Source organism: Primulina tabacum, chromosome 11 (assembly GCF_025594145.1).
Source record: "Primulina tabacum isolate GXHZ01 chromosome 11, ASM2559414v2, whole genome shotgun sequence".
In the NCBI taxonomy this organism is placed as follows: Eukaryota; Viridiplantae; Streptophyta; class Magnoliopsida; order Lamiales; family Gesneriaceae; genus Primulina; species Primulina tabacum.
The window spans coordinates 20,087,544-20,094,526 of NC_134560.1; the positions used below are offsets into that span (position 1 = coordinate 20,087,544).

Below are 6,983 nucleotides of genomic sequence, written 5' to 3' on the forward strand. Positions count from 1 at the left end.
AAAACTATGAAATCGACAGGATATACAAAGTTATCAACTTGGACCAACACATCTTCTACCATACCTCTTGGCACCTTAACAGATCTATCGGCAAGTAAAAGTGTTACTGAAGTAGGTTTTAACTCGCCTAGATTATGTTCTTGATAAACTGAATATGGAAGTAAATTCACACTAGCTCCAAGATCAAGCAATACTTTTTTAATCTTTTGTTCTCAAATAATACATGAAATAGTAGGACAATCAGGGTCTTTGTATTTCAAAGTATTATTATTTTGAATTATTGCACTTACTTGTTCGGCTAAAAATGTTTTCTTTTTTCACATTCAATTTTCTTTTCACAGTGCACAAGTATCTCAAAAATTTGACATATGATGATACCTGCTTTATTGCATCTAATAAAGGAATATTAGCTTTTACTTGTTTAAAAATATCATATATATCAGAATTAAAATTTGATTTTTTTGTATTTTTCAATGTATGAGGGAATGGTGGTGACACTGTCTGTTGAACCTCCTCTTCGCAAGTTATGGGTTCCTCTTCCTTACCTTTTGAAGTTGATTTATCATCATCTTCACAAGGTTCAAGAATGGATTTTTCCAGAACCTTACTACTTCGAAGGGTAATAACAGATTTTACATGATCCATTGGTTGAGTTCCAGAAGTTACAGTTTGTGAATGATGATCCTTGGGATTAGGCTGAGGTTGTGAAGGAAATTTACCTTTTTCATGAACATTAAGTGCAAATGCAAATTTAGCAAGAGTATCTTTCAAATCTGTCATGGTTTGAGTAGTTTGAGTATTGATAGAGTCTTGCTTTGTAATGAAAGAATTCAATGTATCTTCCAAATTTATTTTAGGTGGAGGAACATAATGTGCATAATTTTGAAAATTTTGTTGATTTTGGAAATGTGGTTGTGAAAATTGTGCAGCATTATCATTCCTCCAACTAAAATTTGGATGATTTCGCCAACCTGGATTGTAACTTTGAGAAAATGGTTCAAAATTTGGCTTTTTGAAATTGTTGAAAACATTGGCTTGTTTATGGAGACATTCTTTAAAAGAGGGCAAAGTGGGACAATCTTTTGTAGAATGATCACTTGTACCACAGATGTGACACGCAATTTCTCGAACAGATTTTAATTGACCATTCTTTTTCAATTCAAGTGCCTCAACTTTTCTTGCCAAAGAGGTAAATCTGTCTTGGAGATCTATTTCATCCTTGAGGGTGTACATACCTCCACCAGATGTGGGAGATTGAATCTTGTTTGATGGTTTGATTGTACCTATAGTGTTCCAATTTTGAGCATTTTCAGCTAATAAATCGAGATACTCAATTGCCTCATTTGAATATTTTTCTTCAAATGTTCCATTTTACATAAATTCAACCATTTGCGTATCTTTAGGTGTTAAGCCTTCATAAAATTGAGAAACAACTCTCCAAATTTCAAAATCATGATGTGGACAAAGGTTAAGCAATTCTTTGTATCTATCTCAACACTGATAAAAAGTTTCTCCTTATTTTTGAGTGAAAGTGAGGATTTGATTTTTGAAAGAATTTGTTCTATGAGATGGAAAAAACTTTTTCAAAAATTGTTGTTGCAATTCATCCCAAGTTCGAATGGATCTCGATCAAAGATTTTGTAGCCAAAATTTAGCTTTATCTTTTAAAGAAAAAGGAAAAAGCTTAAGTCTAATGGTGTTCATGCTACAATTTAGATTATTATATGTGTTGCACACTTCTTCAAAATCTCGTAAATGCATGTATGGATTTTCAGAATCTAAGCCATGAAAGCTGGGTAAAAGTTGGATAATACCAGGCTTAAAATTGAAATGAGATGCATCATGTGATCTCTAAATGTTCTTCGTCTATCATGACCATGTTGAAATTGAATTTCATCTTCATTTTCTTGGATGAGTTTTTCCGCCATGTTTTGTGAAAATAAAGGGTTATTTCGAATGAGTCGACCACTAAGTGTATGTGACCAAATGTTCATGCAAATGCAAAAGAAAAACACACAAAAGCAATAAAAATTCAAAGAAAAATAAACTATAAACAAAATTAAATAGAGTTGAAATTAAATTATACTTCTTCAGCAACGGCGCCAAAAAACTTGATGCGACTTTGATTGTTGCACTCCCAAGAGCAGGTTATCCACAAGTAGTATAATTTGTGAGTCCGGATATCGTATCCACAGGGAAGCTAAGGTAATTACAAGTCCAATACAAAAATCCTTTTGTTTTGTTTTTTTTTTTATTGTTTGAATCTTTAATTGGTAATTTCAAAATTTAATTTAAGTAGTAGAGATTAAAGGATCTACTCTTGGTATTTTAATAAAGTTAATATTAATTAACATTATTGAAATCCACCTAATAAAATGGTTCCAATATATTAAATAATCATATTTATATTATGTTATATATTATTATCTTATAAGTATATAATACATACCAAAACTTATAAATGTTGTCAAGTATTTATTGTGCTATATATATATATATATATATTTGTAAACACTAAATCAAGGTTCCCAATTTAAATAGTTGGTAAAACCAAACAAACATTTAAATGGTACCAATAAATTAATATTATGATATATTCATATATAATAAATCAATGAATCCACTTTAAATGATTTGTAATACCAAACTAACATTTAAATGGTTCCAAGAATTTAGTATTATGATAAGTGGATGCCTTGATTTATTATGTATGAATATATATCATAATACTAAATTCTTGGAACCATTTAAATATTAGTTTGATATTACCAACCATTTAAAGTGGATGCCTTGATTTATTATATATGAATATATCATAGTATTAATTTATTGGTACCATTTAAATGTTTGTTTGGTTTTACTAATCATTTAAAGTGGGAACCTTGATTTAGTGTTTACAAATATATATATAGAACAATAAATACTTGAAAATATTTATAATTTTTGGTATATATTATATATTTATAAGATAATAATATATAACATAATATAAATATGATTATTTAATATATTGGAACCATTTTATTAAGTGGATTTCAATAATATTCATTAATGTTAACTTTATTAAAATACCAAGAGTGGATCCTTTAATCTAAACTACTTAAATTAAAATTTGAAATTACCAATTAAAGATTCAAATAGCAGAAGACCTTCAGAAGCCCGGCCAGCTGATGAAGAGTTCAACTGATGAAAAGCTCAACTGACCAGTTCAACTGAATTAGTGAACCCAGTTCAGCTGACGAGCCAACTGATTTCACCGCACTAGTTCAAGACCAATTCAACTGACTAGTTCAGAACATCACTTAGGAATCAATCAGTTTGCAGAACACGACAAGCTTATTCAATGGAATCCAGCTGTGCCCATTAAGGAAAAGCTTTTGTCCAGTAAAAGGACAATAATGGACGTTGCATCAGAGCTTAAAGACAAAATGTTCCAGAATGGCTGTCGGAAAATTCAAGATACAAATTTCAAGGAACGCATTCAAGCTGCAACGATCACATTTGATGAGTCTTGGTGTATGGTACCAAGATCATCAATATGAGTGGTGTGAAAAACAAAAAAAGAAGTAGAAGGGCACGCATAATGCATATCAGCTTACAAGAGGCAACCAGCCCAGTTTTGAGGGAACACTTCAACGTGTTATCAGCTTAGATTAGAAGTACAATTCCCTTATTGTGTGAGAACACTTTCGTGTTGTATTCATAGATCAGTTCCCACACACACGCACACAAACAATCACTCACATATACAGAGAGTTGAGCTTAAAAGACTAGCTGAGTGAGTCTTGCACAAAGAAAATAAACTTGTGTATATAGTCTTTGACACACAGACGTTAAACAAGTGTTGGCTGAAAGGTGCTGCCTTCAGTCTAGGCTAGGAGTTCACTTAGGCAGTAGAGTAACTCCTAAGATGAGTAGATTTGTACAAGGTGTTGTATAAATCAAAGCCTTCTAGTTGATCATACCCGAGATGGTAGAAGGGCTGACGTAGGAGCAGTTGAAGTCTCCGAATATCCATAAACAAATCTTGTGTATTAACTGCTTAACTTTGTTTTAAACGATCAGTTCAACTGATATCAATTCAGTTCTCACCATAACTGAACTGACACAAGCCAGAACTGATTCCCCATATTTCAGTTGATCAGTTTAGACAAGCTAAAAGTTTTCAACTGATCGGTTTTCTTAACGAAGGATTACTTCAAGTATTTTTCGCTTGGTTTAAAACCAAACTTTATTTAATTCATCGGTGTATATATTCTTTGAACACGAGCTATTGTAGCTTATGGAGAATATTGTGTTTGAAACATCTCGAAGTTGCCTGCACATGATCCATCAACCATGACCCAGTATACAAATCTGTACGTTCGAGAGATAGTATGCTTGCATGGAATTCCAGTGTCTATTGTTTCAGATAGAAATCCGATGTTCACATCGTCCTTCTGGAAGAGCTTGCATTCAGCTATGGGGACGAAGCTGTTGTTCAGCACAGCGTTTCATCCTTAGAGCGATAGTCAGTCTAAAAGGGTGATTCATCTTATGGAGGATCTACTCCGAGCTTGGCAATTGGGAACCGAAGCTACCTTTAGTGGAGTTCACCTATAACAACAGCTACCAGTCGTCTATAGGTATGTGTTGAAATATTACAGGTTTCAGAGTTTTAAAAATTAATCTTAAAGGAACTGAAGAATCCAACTGATTGAACAGACGCAATTGAAGACTTCGTTTTGAGCTGAACTGAAAAACCTTCTCTACTGAAGTTTTTGTAACTGATAGGAGATCAGTTACAACTGATAATGCCCAGCTGAAATGATCGGTTGATCAATTGACTTCTAATCAGTTGGCCTCGCCATCAGTTAAAAGATCAGTAGAAAGTCTGACAGGTCGTACCAAAGCAGAACAACTGTATCAGAAAAAACAGTCTGAAAAAATCGTACTACTGTCAGATAAAGCTACTACACAACGATTCAAAGGATATTTGTCATTAAATGGATATTAAATGCATTCAATGTGACCGTTGAATTCGAAGTGTATATATATCTGATCGAATCAGTTGAAGATGGTTGGTGACTTAGAATAAGCGAACATGAAAAGCAATAAAACCATTCAATTGTGGTACACCTCACGGGAATATTCTCAAGATCATAGATTTCATATTTGAGCTCTACAATCATTGTATTTAATAGTAGCATTCAGGCTACAAATTAGGGCATCTTTCAGTTCTACAACTGTTTAAGAAGTGTTAGACTAAGAGTTTCAGTTTGGCCGTGTGTAAGACCAGCCGAAGTGGGTTATTACAATTTGTTGTAATATATCAAAGTCTTTTAGTGAAATCCTATCATCGTGATAGAAGGGGTGACGTAGAAGTATTTGAAATTTACGAACATCCAGAAAAATTCTCGTGTTCATTTCAGTTATCAGTTCAGTTTATTTTAAGTATTCAATCAATATTTCAGTCCCGTTCCACAGTTTTTTAAGTTGATTGATTTATATCAACATGCAAGATTCTTGGATCAGTTCATCAAAGAACTGTTTCACATTTCATAGAAGAAATTTTAAAAGAAAACTAAGGAGTTATTCAACCCCCCTTTTAAAAACCTTACCCATCTTAACCAATCCTAACAAGTGGTATCAGAGCCTGTTAATCTTGTTTTGAATACTTTTAAATGCTCAAACTGATACAGAACACCATGTATTCTTTCAATAAAATTCTCATGCTCTCCAGAAAAGAATTTGATGACTGCAAGATAAGAATGCAGGCTCATCTAGCTGCTCAGGATGATGACATGTGGTATGTCATCACAGATGGACCAATAAAAATCATGAAACCAACACAACTGTTTCTTTGACTGATGGAGAACCACACAGAATAGAGAAGCCACGAGATGAGGGGACTCTTGAAGACAAAAAAAAAAATCTAACTTGGATAATGTAGCCAAGCACATCCTATGCAAGTCTCTAGACAAGAATACATTTGACAATATCAAGATGTGCAAATCAGGTAAATAAATCTGGGAGGAGGTGAATCAACTATGTGAAGGAAACGAGCAAACAAAAGAAAATAAGTTGTCTATTGCCATTCAGAAGTTTGACAACATCAAAATTAAAGATGGGGAATCCATGAATGATTTTGATGAAAGAGTCAGCAACACAGTGAATGAACTGAATGCACTTGGAAGAGTGCACTCAAATAAAGAGATTGTCCTAAAATTCATGCGCGGTCTTCCCAAGGAGTGGGATGTTAAGACAATTGCAATGAGGGAATCTAAGGATTTGAACAAGGTGGAATTGAACGATCCATTCGCAGAATTAAAAGCCTATGAATTTGAGATGCAAACTAGAGAAGGAGAGCAGACTATTCCAATAGTTACAGCAGATTCAAGTGAAATGAAACTGGAACCATCAGTTTCAACTAAAAAGTCAGCAGCACAGCTAAGCAGTGATGCCATGTCATTTTTTGTAAGAAAATTTGGGAGGTTCATGACAAAGAACCAAGGTTCCTATCAAATAAATTATCAAAGGAGTGAACCCAAGGAGGAACCACAAGCATGTTTCAACTATGGAAAAAACTAGTCACTTTATTGCTTACTCTCCAAAGCCCAAAAATGACAGTAAGAGATCAGTTGAAAAATCCGAGCACAGAAGGTTTCAGGATGAAAGGATGTCATCCAAGAAGAAGCACGAGGCTTTGGTAGCAGAAGAAAACAAGTCAAAATGGACTGACTCAGACAGAGAAGCATCTGAAACTGATGACTCAGACAGAGAAGCATCTCAAACGGATGACTCAGACAGAGAAGCATCTCAAACTGAAAGTTACAGTAGCTCAAGTGATGAAGAAGAGGTGAAATGTCTCATGGCTGATGATGATGAGCTGGAATCCTGCAATGATCAGGTATTTGATTTTAGCCTCCACTGACTTCACCAAAGAAGAGCTTATCTCTACACTGCATGAATTGGTATATAAGTATCTCAAACTAGCTATCTCC

The 6,983-nt window shown here is 33.9% G+C and overlaps 1 non-coding gene across 1 annotated transcript; it reads left to right on the forward strand.

Annotated features, from left to right (window-relative positions):
* The first annotated feature begins 1,447 nt into the window (after positions 1 to 1,447).
* On the forward strand, positions 1,448 to 1,554 carry LOC142519982 (small nucleolar RNA R71). Its single transcript, XR_012813864.1, has one exon. It is a non-coding gene; the product is annotated as a small nucleolar RNA R71 (small nucleolar RNA).
* Positions 1,555 to 6,983: the final 5,429 nt, after the last annotated feature.